Raw genomic sequence first — 17,076 nt, forward strand, 5'->3', positions numbered from 1 at the left:
GGATATATTTACAGCTCTTAGGAACTTGCAGTTCCCTCCAAGTGGAAAATTCATGTTATTCTGTGTTTTACAAAGTTTTAGTGCTAAAAGAAATTAAAATCCTTCCTTCCCTTTTACAGCTATATCCAGTCTTTACTATTTTCTACCTGTCCTTTTACTGATGGTTTTCTTTACAAAGCTATCCAGCACAAAAAAGGACAAAATACAAACCAAAAAAAGGAGAACAGTCTCAGATCAGGCTTTGGTTTATGAAAAAAAAAGGTTGGTCCATGTTTTATGAGATGGGATTTGAGAAGGGAAGTTACAACACGTGTAGCCTAAGGGAGGGCGCTTGTGCTTGGAAGGGGCAGGGTGGGAAATGAGGCACTTGAAGGGGTAATGGCAAATGAGAAATGGAATTCGCAGAGCCCGGGTGGTGCAGGGGAATGACAGATGGTGGGTCACACCGGCAGGAGGAGGGGAGAGCAGAGCCTTACGATGAGCACACAGGCTTTGAAAGCCACGCATACAAGGATTTGGACTCAGGGATGGGTCTGAAAGTGCGTGTGGTGAGAAAGGACAGGTGGGATTTACAAGCCTTGCTCCTGAGAAGACACATAGTTCAATAAGTTTAGCAGATCACAGGTAACACCAGCATATATTCAGCTGTTGTAATAAAACAGCTACGTGCACATGCCACATGATCTAAAATACAACTGTATGCAAAAAAAAAAAAAAGTGTTCCCTGCTATATGACCTGTAGTATATAAAACTCTAGTAATATGTGTACCCATGTGATTTTTTTAGCTACACTTTTTAAAAATGGTGGAGTTAAAAATTGTCACCACACACACACGAATGCAATTCAGTCATTTTGCTTCAAGCTACTATCAAAGTAGAGGTTTAGGAAATGACTGATAAGTGTAGGCAGTGGCTCTGCAGCTATCCCCCACTGCTTGGGATGGCTTCAGTAGCAGAACTGGCATTTTAATTCAACCTGCCAACCAAATGGGCTGGAGCCAGCACAGCAGGCTGTGCGTCAGGGAGGTGAGAGTACAGACCCACCTTGTCCCGCCAGCTCTTTGCTGGGAGCAGCAACTGTGAGCAGAGGCATGAGGAACTGGAGCTTTCGACACCTGAGAGAGCTGTGGTGAGACCCAGCAGAACCTGGCTGTGAGAGCCCCCAGACTCAGGATCAAGAACCTCAGTGATGTACACACCACAGATCAGCCCAGACACCCAAACTGCCCGCAGGTATAGCATTTGCAGTGTGAAGTCTTCAGTGCATAAGTTAAAAATAAACAGCATTATGGATATAAAATCTCAAGCCATGCTGAGTTAGAATGTCTGATTGGCACTTTATAAATGTTTACAGCGATTTATAAATAACAGCATCCCTTCTGCCACTCATTTGTCAAGAAGTCTCCTGCAGGAAAAGCGAGGCAGCAGTGGGAAAACCACTGGTATTTTAAGACATTTCAGGCCAAAGTGGGCAGCAGAAATATTTGGTGCATTACATTATATCTCCTTGTTCCCCCACAACCTGCACACACACATGCCTCGATAAATTTGTGCTGTGGAGCTATAATTCCATTGTGGCTTTTTGATGTCTACTCAAACAACATTAGCTTTTCTGTCATGTTTTACAATGTAAAAATTTTTGGCTAAAATGTCAGCAGGATGGTATCTTTAATCATATTTATTGATTGACCTCAAAAGGCTCAGTGCAATTTAACTGGAACCCCTCAACGTGATCAGGGTCAGGTTCTGCTGGTACCTATTCCTAGCACTGCCTAAAGCCCCAGTTTCACAATACCTTTTATTCTAGTGTCCTTGGAGCCACTTGACTTCTCCGATATTTCTCTTTCAGCCTCTCCTTTTTTACAGCTAATACAATATGCTACATAGTTAGAAATGGTTACTCATAGGTAATATGAGGATTTAATAGAATGTGGAGCAGAAAATACATCTGCTCACCAACAACGGCTGCAGTTTGCTGTTCTCTGACTGGTCCCATGAACTGATAGGACCATTCGAAACTTCAGTGCTGGTGTTACTAATCCTATTTACAAACTTTTTTTTTTTTTTTTTGCATTGCAGTTAAAAGCTAAATGGAGGTCCTATGAGCCTGGCTCACAAAATTACCAGGAAGATTTTCAGGACAGCGAATTGAAGATGCTGAGTCTGCAGTGAGAGCCCAGCAGCTGGCCGTCATGGCCCCGAACACTGGTGGGAACACCGGACGAAGGGGTTTCTGCAGGACACGCCAGGTGGTGACAGCCCCGGTGTGGGCTCCAGGCGGAGAAGCTGAGGGCACAGCAGGGCAGAGCCAGCGGCCTCCATGCAGCCCGGCGCAGGAAGGTGCAGCCTGCCCCTCAAATCCTTCTGCTGCTGTCCCGTCGCCCCACAGGGGCATCTTCCCAGTCTCTCACCACAGATAGAGGTTGGCCCCTGTGTCCAAAAGCCAGGTCGGCATCAGCTGGAGCGGCACAGGATGGCGGCGGTGTCACCCTGCGTGACTGCTGTGGCCATCCCCGGGTGCTCGGTGGCTTGTGTGAGGGCCCATAGGCGAAGGGCTGTCTGTGCAGGCACCGGGCTGAGACTCTGCCCCAAGGGGTCCCGGCGGGCACCTACCAAAGCCTCGCCGACGCCACACAGCCCCAGGCCCGGGCTCTGCCGCCAGCCCCGCGTACGGGCCCGGGGCCCCGCCGGGCCGGGCAGGGCTGGGGGCGCCCCCTCGGCGGGCAGCGGCGGGGCGGGGAAATGGCGGCGCCTGAGGCGGCCGCGCTCCCGCGGGACGCCGGGCCGGGGGCGAGTGTCGGAGTGTGGCGGGGGGGTTGAGCGGGGTGGATTCTGCCTGTGCGGGTGCGTGTCCGTGCCGTGGGGTGAGCTCCGTGCAGGGGGTGTCCGTGTGTTTTCGGGGTGAGCACACCGGCTGTGTGTGGGGCGAGTGGGGGAGCAGCGTGCGGCGGGTGCGGGGGATGCGCGCTGTGTGTGTGTGTGTGTGAGCGTGTGTGTGAGCGAGCGTGTGTGTGTGAGCGCGGGGCGGCGCGGCCGGGGGGGCGCAGGGGCGGGCCAGCGGCAGCGGCGCTGCTGGCCGCGCTCCAGCCCGGCGCACTAATACAGCCTGGCGGCTCCCGCCTGACTGACGCCGGCCGGGGCTGCTGCTGCCGCTGCCGCTGCCGCTGCGCCCTGGCCCCGCCGCCGCCGCGCAGCTGCAGCCCCGCTCCCGCCCGCGGCGCGCCGAGACCCCAGCCCGCGCCCGGTGGCAGGTAAGAGCCGGGGCTCCCGGCTGCGTCCCGGGAAGGGGCGGGCGGGGAGGGGGAACAGGGAGAACACGGGGGACGGTCCCGCCGTCGTCGCCCCAAACTTCCCGCCGGGGCTGCTTCGCATCCTTCCCCGTGCCGGCCGGCGGCGGCCGCAGCATCCCCCCGGCGGCGCCCCGGGCCGGTGTCCCCGCGGCCGCCGGTCCCGGCCCCGCTGCGCCGGGGCGGTCGGTGTGCGGGCGGGGGCTGGGGCCGGGGCGGCAGCGAGATGAGACAAACCGACGCCAGGGCTGCGAGCGAAAGGAGGAGCGCGGGGGAAAAGCGCTTTTATGGATGGCTGAACGCTGACAAGTCTCCCCGCTGCTAGGATTTCTTTCCTTCTAGTTCAAGTAGGATTAAAAAAAAAAAAACAACACCCAAACCCCAACAAAACCCCACATGACACGTTTGGAAATACTTTTCCTTTCAGAGGTCTATTTTCTGTTCAAGAAATCCCGCTCCTGGACACGCTCCCAAGCAAAACGGAGCTGAATTGCGGGGATTTGGGTTTGTATTCCAGCAAGAAACGGGGACTCTCTTTTTTTTGGCTCTGAAGTTAAAACGTTACTTGTTAGCAAGTAACCAGCATTTCCAAAAACAATAGCCCTCGATATGGCAAATTATGAATTATTGTAATTTTATCTCCGTGCCCGGTCAGCTCTAAGTGGAGGGAATTCAAAGTTCAGCTCATTTGTAACAATTCGGATATTGTGTGGTAACTTTGTGTTTTCTTACGTTGATTTTATGGGTAAATTTATTTGATGCTAGCCGGGTCTGCTTTGAATGAGGCATTAGTGGGAATAAAAATAAATGACACACACGGACGCGCATGCATGCACACACAGAGGCGTACTGTTAATTACTTGCGTTTTATAAATTAGTGAAAAAATTCTCAGCTGGGAATGGTTCATCTTTTCAGTGAATGAGCTCTCCTTTCAGAAGTGGGAAATGATGTGCATGGCTTGGGAATGTATTCGAGTTTGCGGTGGTTTGGGAAGGACACTGCAATAAAAAGCGAGTTTCAGTACTTTATATCTCCAATGTGTGGATATGTGCATCTTTATACGTGCATGTATTTGTGCCAGAGGAGTAATCCTCTCGTCTTCAGGAGTATAGACTGAAGGAAGCGCTGCAAAATTCTTCCCCTCAGCAATGGTAGGACAAATGTCATCACTCAAACAAACCTCATCCGTTTTAATCCAGCCAGACAACTCCCTTCTTTCAGATTTGATAAGTACCAGTGTCTGGCTGTTTTCGTGTTTGCTTCCTGTTAGATTTTAAAGCAGAGGCTGGGGATGTTTGTGGTTTGTTTGTTGGTGTTTGTTGTTGTTGGTTTTAAGTATTGAGTTAATTTGGCATAGTAGCTAAAATAAACATGCCCAAAAATATATTTAAAGTGAGTTGCAGCAAGAAGGGTTTCTTGTATTATATTTACTGAGTTTAGCAGTAGGTCCCATTCTCATCTGTCCTTTGTTATGGAGTTAAAAACATTTTCTTTTTCACTTTATTAACAACTCACACATAAGCTGATAAACAGTAATTCTGCAAAAGTGGCTGGAATAAAGATCAAATTTGTATGAATCTGTATGATAATCAGGATCTGTAAGTTGATATGAGTTGGAGATAGAAGCTTTTATTTACTTGCAGCAGCTGAAACGAATACACACAAAGCTGTCAACTGCACAACTTTGTGAAGAAGTCGAGTATTAATGTTTTATTAACACACTTGCCCAAGGCTAAGAGGTGTGTACACTCATGCCAAATATCTGCAGAAGGTGGGGACATGTGTAGAGGAACTGGGTAGTATCTCAGGTTTGGAAGCTGCTCTCACAGAAGCTGGTGGCAGTGCCCCATGTTGTCTTCAGCGGGAACGAGATGAGGCCTAACTCACTAAAACAAGAGTGTAGAAGTCTCAGTATAATGTATCATATAACATCTGGACAGTTAATCCGCCTTTCTCTTCTATTTTTTTACAGACTTTCTGCATCTCGCATTTGAATCCTTAGCTATCTGCTGTTATCAGCCCGGGAGACAGTGTGTCATGTAATCTCTCCTGAATGCTAAAGTGCTGTAATTTTGATGGCCAGGCTAATCTGTCTTGATAAAGTTTTATTTTTCCATTGTTAAATTCAAAGGACGATGACTACTAATTACAAGTGACCTCTAACCAAAACACTAGCTAGAGTTTGTCACTGGTGCTGATACTGGCTAACAGTAATTCCAGCATTACTACTAGGCACTCCATCTCAGAGCAACTTAACAGAATATGGCGATCTAGAAGGGGGGGAAAAAAACATATCTATCTATCTATCTATCCGTCTATCTATCTACATACTCAGGGTAACATGTCTGCTGCAAAAAATATAGTGAAAGTCTACAGAGATTCCATTTGCTGTGCAATATACCCCTTACAAATAATAATTACAGGGATGAAGAAGAAAGAAAAAAACCCAATATCATAAATATTTTAACTGAAAATGGCACAGCAAAAACTTATGTAGGAAAGGTTGTTATGGTAGACCGCCTGGTTTCCTGCTGCAGGCAGGTATAAAGAATCATTAGCGTTACTGTACATTAACAGCAAAACATAGTAATAACAATGACAATTTGAGAGAATCATTGCTGTCCTATTACTGTCTTTGAGAACATTTGTTGTAAGGACGCGTTAGACTCTGAATACAGTATAATAAAATTATTTTTTCAAAAATATCCCAAATTATTTCCCATCTTACGTATAATATTTGAATGGTTAATCCTGTGGGAATTTTACAGATGAAGAGGTGAATTAAACAGTCTAAGGCATGTGTATTTATTATAGGAGCTGAAAACCTTGCTGTGCTTTTGTAGGTGAGTGGATCTAAGAGACTGTGGGATCAGAGCCTTGGCTGGCATCCTGACTAATATATCTATGCATTTAAATTGAAGCAGGTGAAACATTATCTGCCCAAGTTTTGTGCAGATACATGTGATTTTTAGACAGATTGTTCTACAGGACCACTTGCAGGTTTTCTGCAGGAGCTATTGCAACATCTTAGGTGTAAGTTTGAACAGTTTGCTTTGAGGTTCAGCTCCTCTGGACAAGGGTACAGCAGGGACACAGTGGAGGTGGACACCAAGTGGAGTCAGTTTCCCAGTTTACTCAGTCATCCCTACAGTAAAAAGAAAAAAAAAAAAATTAAGAAGAAAATCTGATAATCAATCTCTGTTTTTCTGAGGCATTAAGACTGAGGTATGTTTCTGACTGGGAGGAAAAATGCCTTATCTTTCCCGCAACCTTCTCTCCAGAATTTGTTTCCGTCCCACTCTTTTTCTTTGTCAGCAGCATCACCATCCACCCCTCGCCAAGCTTAGCATCATCTTTGCCTCCTTGGTTTCCTCACAGGTCTCGGTACTCCCAGATGTCTCTTGACACTTTTTCTTCATGTGACTTCTTACATTCCTCTTTCCTTTTGTTTGCAGCTGCCAAAGCATTAGTCCACACTGTGGCAACCTTCCAGCTTGATACTGCAACCTTCTGTTTCCCAACAAGCTCTTTTCTCCCACCTACGTTCTGCTCCCAGTCAGCATGACCCCTGCCAAAATCCTGCGTCTTTTGCTTTTCTTTCTGAAATGTCTGCGTGCGGACTCCTGTTCTGGCGTCTCTCTTTATGACTGGTCTTTGTTTAGGCTTTGAAAATGTTCCCCATTTCCAGAGTTCCTCAGAAATACTGGCCTCAAGCTTGCCTTCCACTGAAAGAGAGAAATGAGGAGGATAGAAAATTAACAGATCCTTGAGTCATTACAGTTTGTTCTGCTGGAGGCTTCCTTTCACCCTCATTACCTGGCTACAATATGAGCCACGTTGGCCATTTCTTGATAGCAGTTATTCTGTGTTTGCTCGGCCTGGTGGTGTACTCGGTCACACAGCCACGCAGTGAAGAGCAGCAGGCAGGCAGCTGGTGGTGGTGGTACCTTCTCCAGAAGGTGATGTCTGGTAATAGCAAAGCTCTGTGTAATGAAGAATCCTTTATAACGCAAACAACCCTGCTGCTGAGGTCAATACATTTCAACAATACGGAATTTTCTGTTGTGTGTGATTTCTTGCCATGCCTTTCTTTAACAAAAAGCCTTTTAAAAAAATTTTTTTTAAGCATTCGCTTGCAGTGCTCCTCATCAGGAGAGTCCATAGTGCTTTAAAAAGCCATCCCCATCAGGGTACCTGTATGGCAGATGCAGAAATTGAGCCGTCTGAGGGAAAGCCATTTACCAGAGGCCTGTGGCAGGATGCAATCCCACCCACACTGCTCAGTAGGCACGGAACTGGCCGGAAGCACAAGCAGCTCACATGGCTTTTCAAGACTCCCTTATGGTTAGTTGCTGGCTTGGCCTATCCAAAAACTACTTGTCTCTGTCAAATTACTCCGGCCCAGCTGCCAACATGCAGTTTCTTCTCCTGCAGCGCATATGAGGTAGCTGATTTATCTCTCTCTCATCAACAGATCTTGAATTACTTCACACAGAGCGTGAAGCCTCCACATGGACATCTAGAGTAGAGAAACCCAAATTCATTCCTGTGCGAGGCAGCAGCCCGTGGCTCCCATGCTGCCCTGCTGTGTGTCCTACAGGACTGATGCTGGGACCAAGGCTTCTTGGTGGTAACCTGCTTGGGACTCTTGGGTTTGCAGAAGAGAGGTGTGTTTCTTTTAAAGACTCAGGGACCTATTTCTGCCTTTTGCTGAGTGTTTTCTGAAGCTGCTTGTTAGCATGACATTTTGTCTTACATGTTAAAGATAATCCAGCCCTTGTTTTATACCACCAGGATCAAATGTAGGCATATGAAGCCTGTTTAGTCTCGTAAGCCAGTGTTCTGGTTTACAGAGAAACTGAGCAACCACATCTTCAGCTGAAGCCACTGGGAATGGCCAGCTGTCTCCTCCTTTCCCTCTCAGGAGGGAACTAGACAAGTCCTTGCTCCTTTTGTTATTAGTCCTGTTGTTGTGATATAACTTTCATAGAGAGCCCAAGTACATCCAGTTATTTTTCATGAAAAATGCCTCAGTGCTGTTACTTGGGACCATTGGCCTCTTGTCCAAGGCAATCCCTGCCACTGAATCAGATCTTTACGTGGATAAAACATACTAATATTAGTGCTTACCTGTCCTCCACACTCTTATTTTTTGCAGTTCTTCAAGACGTAGGCCCTGTGGATGCTCCTCCCTTCCTTCCCCTTGCAGGGTTTCACAAGCTGAGGGCTCAATTAGCAGAGATTACTGCGGATGTTCATGCAGGAGAACCTATACGTCAATCTTATTGCATTAGCAATTTCCCACAGTGATGCACAACGAAAGCCTTTTGGGAAAAGCAGATTTGAATGTGGTATGGTTTGAACACAATGAAATGCTAGTGTGATTCCATGGAAAACTGCTAACATGATGTATAGGGAGAGCCTTTTGTGTGTGAAATGTATCTCTGCGTAGGCACTTGGCCAGGCTTTCTCACCTGGGAGGAAGGAGAGGTGGCCCGTGGTGCTGCTGCACCCTCTCCAGGCCTGCTGTCAGTCAGAGAGGAAGCACTTCTGCAAGTTCCTCCTTTTGAGTGTTTTACTGGTGATCTATATGATCTATTGATCTATATTTCAGTTGCCAAGATGTGTGATGCTAAATCTGCAAAAGACGTCTGCTGTGTTAACACTGTAACTGAATAAGTCACCCTTCAGGCAGACGTCCCAGTTGTCCCTCTCTCTCTGGGACCTTGGGTATTAGGCAAGAGCTTCTCTGCCAGGCTACAGCCATGACTCTTTATGGGGGATGCTCTGTCAACGTGGGGTGCTTAGAGCCACCGGACTCCCCAGCTAACTCCCCGTGTCACAGGTTATCTCTGTGGCATTAGACACCTGGCACAACTAGGCGGCGGATCTCAGAAGCACGAGATGCAGCCCTGACATGGGGACAAACGGGTGCCAGAGTTTCCATCACCGGGATCAGACCTTGCAGATCAGCAAGCATGAGCCAACCTCCTGTCAGTTCTGTGTACTCCCCCAGGAAACGAAGATATTCAGCACTGTACTGAATGTTACCCAGCTGGCCCTCAGGTCTCCTGTTAGGTAGATGGGATGTGCTACCATACAAGACCAGGAGAACATTTGCTTTGTCCATGTCACCTGTGTGCACTGTAAATGTACAACCAGAGCTCCAAAAGTGCATTCCTTTCTAAGAACTTAAGACACTAAGCTTTCAGGATAGGTTCGCATCAGACTTGAGTGCCACATCCTTGGTGAAGTACTTCTTCTTTAGATGTGTCCTTATTCACAACGTACTTATGTCTAACTCTAAGCAAATCCTTTCCCTAAAATGGGTACTTGGGAATGGCTCCAAGAATGCCAGTGATTGATAATGAGGATTACAGGATCTGATTAATGTGGATATAAACTTTACACCAGCAATGAAGCTGAAATTCTCTGCTAGTCCTTCCTTTGCGAAGTGTTTGTTCTGGAGGCACTTGGCTGCTTGCTTTGTATTAGAGACAAGTCAGCGTTTATTTTAAAAGCAGGAACTCTATTTTTTGCGTATTTCCAACCGTACCATTTTTAGAAACCGATGGGCTTTGCTACAGTTTCTCTGGGAATGGTGAGTATGTGAGCAATGCAGGACCGACCGTCTATAAAATGGGGATAACCAAAGCCATGAGGAGACATTTTGGCTCCCCAAGGCAGGTTGATGCACCTCCCCATCATATCCTGCCCTCTCCCACAAATCCATCCTCAGAGCTTCCCCCATGCCATGTGTTCTGCTTAGGCCCTGGGTCTGTGGGAAGAAGGCAGCTGAGAGGAGCTCTTCCTTGGAGTCACTGGTGTAAGCCTGGGCAGCCGCAGGAAGGGATCAGCCAGGGATGGGGAGAACGGGGCTTCTTCCTGCCTGTGGGGAGCGGGGTGTGGGGCAGAGCGGAGGATGTGCTCCTGTGGGATTGCATCTCAGAGACTTCAGTGTGGCCCAGACAGGGAACACAGTGTGGTTCACTCCATGTAAACATCACAGTCGCTGGTTTCCTTTAAAAATTAATACCAGGGAAGGAAGTGCAGTCAAAGAGAGATGACAGTGATAAATTGGTCCAGTTTCATATTTTTGCACAGGCTTTGGTTGTGGTAATTTTGTGGGGTGCCTTCAGATATTGTGGGAGATTTTCAAAGGCAAAAACCAGTGAGAACATCAAGCCCTCTGGTTTGGGTTTACTGCAAGCAGCAGGATGCAGGTAGCCCAGCGGCCAAAGCCAGTGTAACCATGTTAGCTTAGTGCTGCACCTGAAGAGAGGGGATCTTTGGCTTGGTCGTAGTAGGGGACATAGAATCAGAAGGGCTCATCTCATGGGCTTTTCCAGTCCCTCCTTCCTCCTCAAGGCCAGTGCAGTTATTTTTGAAAAAAACTGATCTGCACTCACAGACCTCCAGCAGCAGTAACTATCCCAATGCGTAGCTATCCTATTCATATGTTCTCCCTGCTGAATCTCCAAGTGGACACAAAAGACAGATTGCCCCTATCCTGCTTGCAACAGCCTTTTGCACATTGGCGTGCTACTACCATGTCCGTGCCGCTCTGTTGTCCCCATCTGAAGCCACACTAACAAAGCTTTGTTGAAGCATCTGTCAATGTGCTCACCCAGAGCTGTCCCACTGCAGGAACTGGTACATCCCTTCCCAGTAAGGCATCATGGCCGTACCAAAAGTGAGCTGGGTACTTAATTTTCTCTTGTGACTGAATTTATGCTTCTTAAGCACATCCACAGGCATTTGACCTATGGAGATTTGTGTCGCTGTCTTGAGGTATGCAGTTTATATACTCAAATCTGTCCTTTATAGCAAATCGGAATGTGTCATTCCTGTGAAGAGAAGCTGGACAATGCTAAGTACATAATATTTGATTCCACAAGCTTAGAGAAATTGTTTGGAAGTCACAGGTGTTTAGGCACTGGCATCAAGTTTTGTCCTTACTTTATCTGGGAGGCAGTGAATTTGGTGAAGACTCCACAGGGTGGATAAGTGGCTGGAGAGGCATGAAGCGCTGTGAGGTTTGCTCTTTCGTATTGATGGCTTTGCACATGGTCAGTGTAGAAGGACTTTCAGAACAAACTTGGAAAAAAGTGAGAAAATGAGTTTCAGAAGTTTGCTTTATTCATTTAGGCCTGTAGGAGCAAACAATTAGATGTTGCCAGGGCTGTGTGAAACATGGACAAATTTGAGTCTCAGGTACTTTATGTCCTGTCATTGCAGCTGTTTTCAATTGCAGCAGTCCAGGGTCAAACCAGGAAGAAATTTAGTTTCTTAATTTAAAAAAAAAGAACAACCTTCTTTACATCCCATTTAATTAAAACCCTGGGTGTCAGGTTCTGTGGTTGTGGAAGAACTCAGTAACATTGTAATGAATAATTCATTCACTGTATTTTGTTGGGTGCAAAAGACAGTCGTTTCAGATAGGCTTGTGACAGCACCCTTGTGTGTCAGGTCCTGATCACAACAAGAAGCCCTGGGGGATCCCAAATGGTGTCGCAGGTGCCACGAGTGGAACATGGGACTTTTCAAGTGATTTACATGTGTCAAGAGTAACCTGTGGCCACCATTCCTGAGCCATGAGCTGGTGACTGGAGTGGAAGCAATGGTGTCTGTGCAGCTTGGACGTGCACTTCCACACTGCTCTGCAGGAGTGAATGCACATGTGGAAAACTCCCCTGCCCATCACTGATGGGCTGTGCCTGCAAAATCCTGATGCCAGGTTGGTTCTTCAGGCTCAGGGCATGGGAGCAGGCTCAGGGCAAGGTCGGTGAGATTCCTCACTCATTTGAGACTCAAGTATTTGTAAATACACTTTTGTTTATTTATTTCCCCTGCTAAGGTGTGGAAGATCCCCATAGCAAACAGCAGCGATGATGTGACCTGGGAAGCTCTTTGCCAGCCCAGGTGCATGCTGGCTGCTGCCAGATGGGCATGTTGGAAACCAAATCAAGATTTGATTACACTGAGAAAACTTGCATGCTTCTCTCTTTCGTAGTAGGTGGGAGTAATCGAATCAGTGCTAGGTAAAAATAACTAACCAAGTGCATGTTCATAGCATTCCTCTTTACGTTGTTTGACTGAAATAATTTCCTCCCTTCCAATTCTGTTGTGATTTAGTCACCGAGCGGCAGACTTCCAGCTATAATTGTCTCACTGCTCCATTTTCCAGCCGCGTGCATCTCCAAGAACTGCACAGCTTATGTCTAGACGACCCTCTGAGAAATCTCCCTCGGTGGCCTTACTTAGCTGTTGCAGTGACACCGAGACTGATGATGTCAGCCATTTTCGAGACTGATAGCCATGCCTCTCACGGCTCGGGCAGCCGACACAGGCGCTCTGAGGGGCTGCAGCGCCTTGGAGCTTTGTTCCGAGACCAGATGCACACGCACATCTGCACACACATGCGCTTACACACATGTGCACGGATACGCTTTTGAGGGAGGCTTGACACTGTGCTTTTACACAGTCGTGTTTTAAACCTGTTTTCATGAGCATCCACGCAGTTTTCCTTTTTGACTTCTGTGTAAAGCTTACAGTGAAATGTAAGGAGGACTGGTATAATTGCCCTGCTATGCCCATAGGAATTGAATTAGAGGGGAACTTTACCAGCATGCTGGCCTGCACAGACATTCTGCTGAGGTGTGAAGTGAGTCTTCCCCAGCACAGTGGATCCTTTTTACATTAAGCAAAATCTGAATTTCCCAAAATCTTTCAATGGTGGAGGTGTCAGCGTGCTGCCACCTGAGACACAGGGGAGGGCATGTTTAATTTCCATGAGCTCTGGAACCCCTCTTAATGACTTCAGCTCAGGTCAGGAATCGGCAAGGCCATGATCATGGTGTTTCATCTGTTTTCTCTGTTCTTGTAGTAGCACAGTGGAAATTACTGTAGTGGAGTTCCTGGAGGAACATGTTTCCCCTCCTGACTTGAGGACCTACAGGCTAATTCTACACTGGGGGCTGATAAATGGGCTTAGGAGTAGGAGAAAGTATCCCAGTCCCCTTCACTCCGTGTCCATGTTACTAGGTCTTAGCCTGGCAATCATTCAGACTTGAGGTGAGACTCATCTCAGCCAGCATTAACTGTATGCAGTGTCTGGTTTGGCTGATCTTTTTCTATGTGTTTACTTTTGGGTGGAATGGTTCATGCCATGTACACATGCTTTTTATCAAGTACATATTTAGGGACTTAAGGATGACTAGGTCAGATATGAGTATCAAGAATTTGGACATGTTCATGTGGCCAAGTAAATTCTACTGAAAGGCTGTTTCCATACTAATAAATTAAACATGCCTGGTACCGTTCTTGGCCTTGAGGCCAACTGAGATGGAGAGACTTGCTTGTATGCAATGGCTGTCTCACCCTCCAAAACAGAGTGGGCCTATGCAGACTTCTTATTACAAGTGACCCCTGGTCCCTGCTAACTCCTGAGCCATGCACAAGAGTTATTTGGGAGAATGCTACTGGCACAGACCAAAGCCATTGCAGATACTGTGGTAATAATTTATGCTATAGATATTCAAGTTCCTGTGCCCAGAAATGTTCCCCAGCACTAGCGTAGCCATAGCTATGGCAGGGAGAATGGAGCAAATGAACTGGGCTGAAGCATTTCCAGTCTCACCTTCTCCTGCAAATCACAGAAACGAAAGGGCGTGTCCATGCTCAAATGCCAAATGTCTTCTGCTTCTTCCCTAAAGCACCTTAGGCTGCCCCTTAGGCTAAACTCTGTGATGGAATGAAGATTTACATGATGGAAGATTGACTGTTTGATGTTGACCGGTCACTTACCTGACAGGTAGACAAAGCCTTCGTTGTAGTCCCGGAGGCGGGAACATGTTAGGGATGTACCCTCAATGATGCCTGACTCATGCTCATGATAGCACATCATACTGTCGCTGAGGGCGACACAGGTGACCAGACCAGAATTTCCATCGTGGTATGGCCCAAGACTTGGTATGTGTGGTGGGATTATGGATCAAAACTGTAACACTTCCCTCCGCCCCGCGCCACTTTCAAGTGATGAGCATTGAGAAACATGATGGATCGTCAGCACAGAAAATACAGCAAGCATGGTTTTGAAACGTTTCAATGCTGGAAGTTTCCAACCGGGTAGGCAAGTTATCTGTTACAAAAGGCACACAGCTTAAGCAACTGCTGTCCTGAAAGACTGTTAAAATTAAATTGTGAATTGACATCTCTATCATTACAGCCCTGGCACAGTGTCTGCCTCGGTATTTCATAATGGAGTATCTAAGCCTAGCAACACATGGCTTAGGCTGCTGCATAATATGCAGTATCATATAATTTAATAACATTAAACTAGGATGTTCTGATAATAATATTATTTGGAAGCTGTTTAGTTTAGTTAATAGAATTTATATTTTGTATGACAGTTGAATTTGGGGAAAAAATGATTTTAGAAGAAACTGGGGGGACCGTGGTAGGAAATTGTGCAATGTACTTATCTGAGACTACATCACATGGTCTGCAAAGCACGGCTTTTGCTTTTATACACATAGTCTTGGCGACTCTCCCACTAGCAACAATAGTGCTCAGACTCATACTGATGTCACTGTTGAGTTATTTAATTTGACTGAACGAGATTAATGTGTTTATTTAAAACCTTGGTCAAAATGGAAAAGAAAATCTCAGGACAATACTTGTACGTGAACATGTATGTTTTCATATCTGATTATTGTAATGTTGCATTAACTTATCAGGGGCAGTTATTTGCACATGCTAACGCCCAGGAGACCCCCTCAGATAAGAAATGTGAGCCATTTTCCCTCTCAGCCTGGAGCGGAGACTTCTACACCACCGCTGGTCCTGTGGGCTTTCATCCCAGGCTCTCCTCGCTTCCTGCTGCTGCTTTCAGGACTGATCCACAGAGATTGAGGCGATGTTTCATTTTCTCGTGTGAGGATGGGGTTGGTGCCACCAAGCAGTGACGCGGTGCAGCGGTGGATTCTCCGCAGGTTCTCGCTGAGGCAGCAAGGGACAGACACCTCCAACACACGGGATGCCTGGATGGGGCTGGTGCTGGGCTCTGTAGGCTGGGCCTGCCCCGCAAAGGCTGGAGACCACCTGCCTAGATTTTATCCACATCATGTTTTACAAGCAGCTTGAGGGTTTTTTCCTGTGATAAATCATTCTGAACTTATTTCATTCTCACATGTACCCTGTAAGTGTTTGGAATAGACTTCAGTTTTGACTAAGAGGCCTTAGTCACTATCCAGGTAAATGCTCCAGGTCATTGGATTTTTACTGATACAGGGCAGGGAAAAAACCTGGAATGTGAAGTTTCTCTGTGTGGTGGGACAAGTTTGGGCAGTTCTGTGGAATTGATCGCTGATTGCTGAATGGCACAAGTGAGATGATTTCTGCTGTGCTCTGTCAAGAGTCTCTCTTGACATTTGAGGGCAACTGAACATATACATAGATGAATAATGTAGAAATTCCATAAGCCAGAGCTCAGTGCTGTGGTAGGTGCCTGAAGCAAGGTGTGTCTGCTCTTCCTTCCAGTTTTGTGGTCCCTCTGTTCATATTTTCCTGCAGCCTGCTGTCCATGAGTCCTTGGAATACGAATCTCCTGCGGGAACAGCAGCTGCTGCTGCGGCTTGTGACGTGCTGAAGAGTCGCTTTTAAGCTGACTCTTCAGTGGGCCCAAATGCTTCCATCTCCCTGGCTATATGGAAATCTTTTCAGAATTTGAGCCCCTGCCTTGATCATTGCGGCTCTTATGGAAGAAGGGAAAAAGCCCCTTCCGTATACATGTATCTGCATTTCTCAGGGTGCTGGGCATCTTAAAGGGTAACACAGCGGGATGGAGGAATGGGCATGAGAACAAAACTGAAGGGCTGGGAGGAGAACAGTTCTAGATGGTCACTGGTCCTCAGCACACATTGCATGTTTTCTAAGAGGTTCTGGTGCCCTGGGCCAAGTGTGCTTACCCCGCAGCACAGAACCAGTCTTTGGGATTGGCCTCCTGTCTCAATAAATTGTCCCTGTGCCTGCACTCAGTGTCCCCAAATGCCCTTTGAACTCTTACAAGAGCTGTGCATTTAAGGAAACTGCAGAATAATGTGGTTTGTGAAGCCCTGCTGCTCCCGGCACTGGGTAATATCTCTCTGTCTCCTCAGTGGCTGCGTATAAGTGGTGCTGAGGACTATGTCCAGGCCTTTGCTGGTGAGACGCAAGGGGGACCCAAGTCCTCCCACAAGGGTGGAGTAGGGCAGTCATGGAGCTGCTTCTCTGGGGGCATCCATTGAGAAGCTTCCCCCGCCTCCTGCTTTAAGTACCCTCTGTGTAGTTCAGACCTTTGGACTTGGTATGCGCAGGGGGTCCCTGATTTATATTTAAAGCACTAAGTAGCTTGACATACAAGGACGTTTTTCCTCAGAGTTCCAGTCAGTGGAAATATGTCATTTTCAGCTAAAATTAGACTGGCTCCAGCTACATTGACAGAAAAAAAATTAAAAAAAGAAAATCCCTCAAGAACTAAACTCTTTCTGTTGGACTTTGTCACATGTAGCAATTCATAGAAGAAATAACTCAGGATCCATCCAGCGCAAACCATGTCTGAAAGTCTGTGATTTTTGTCCAAAACCTTAAAATTGTTGGAGAGAGCGAAACAGGCTGGCTTGGCAAACAAAGTTTTCTCTTGCATATGAGACAATGTAAATAAGCTTAGAGAATAGTGATAAATCTTTCAAATACACAAAATAAAATCTGTGAGTAGCTGAATTTTAAATTAATTTTGCAGTTAATATT

At 46.8% G+C, this 17,076-nt stretch overlaps 1 protein-coding gene across 1 annotated transcript in view; it reads left to right on the forward strand.

Moving 5' to 3' along the window:
- The first annotated feature begins 3,116 nt into the window (after positions 1 to 3,116).
- The window catches only part of SMAD9 (SMAD family member 9), a 44,098-nt gene continuing 30,138 nt past the window's right edge, over positions 3,117 to 17,076 (forward strand). Inside the window, exon 1 of the mRNA XM_065652643.1 lies at positions 3,117 to 3,251. The gene's annotated coding sequence lies outside the window, so the exon portion shown is untranslated. The remainder of the gene's footprint in view (positions 3,252 to 17,076) is intronic.

This window comes from Caloenas nicobarica, chromosome 1, assembly GCF_036013445.1.
Source record: "Caloenas nicobarica isolate bCalNic1 chromosome 1, bCalNic1.hap1, whole genome shotgun sequence".
In the NCBI taxonomy this organism is placed as follows: Eukaryota; Metazoa; Chordata; class Aves; order Columbiformes; family Columbidae; genus Caloenas; species Caloenas nicobarica.